Raw genomic sequence first — 497 nt, 5'->3', positions numbered from 1 at the left:
GTCCAGGTGATTTTCCCGGCGCTCGGGGCCTGGAAGCAGAGGTCGCGCACCCCCGCCAGGCCGTTTGGAGTGGGCGCAGCCACCCAGCAAAGCTGCGGTGACTTCACCAGCGGCTAATTGGGAGCTGCCAGTCTCTGCGTGCCTTTGGGAAAACCGGCCTCCCCGTTCCCAGAGCACTCCCTGGACATTTACATAAAACCCTCTGCCCCTGCCAATTCCTCACCGACCCTTCCTCCGGCTGGAAAAACCGGTCTCACTAGACCGGAGGAGACAGGCTGACCCATACCGGGTGCTCAGAAAGATGGACCCTCATCCAAGATGGCAGCCCACAGGAAGCTAGATAAGACGCATAGGCATATAGGAACAGGCTCAAACCTGCTGTGGCCTTCAGAGTCCAGAGCCAGACAGGATACAGCGTCTGCATCCCCGTCCCACGCCATAGACCCCAGATACCAGTATCTGGCAAGGTGGGGATGGAGGATTACCACATCACCATC

The sequence above is a fragment of the Peromyscus maniculatus genome, chromosome 8 (assembly GCF_049852395.1).
Source record: "Peromyscus maniculatus bairdii isolate BWxNUB_F1_BW_parent chromosome 8, HU_Pman_BW_mat_3.1, whole genome shotgun sequence".
Taxonomy (NCBI): domain Eukaryota; kingdom Metazoa; phylum Chordata; class Mammalia; order Rodentia; family Cricetidae; genus Peromyscus; species Peromyscus maniculatus.
Note: the sequence above shows the minus strand (reverse complement) of the source record.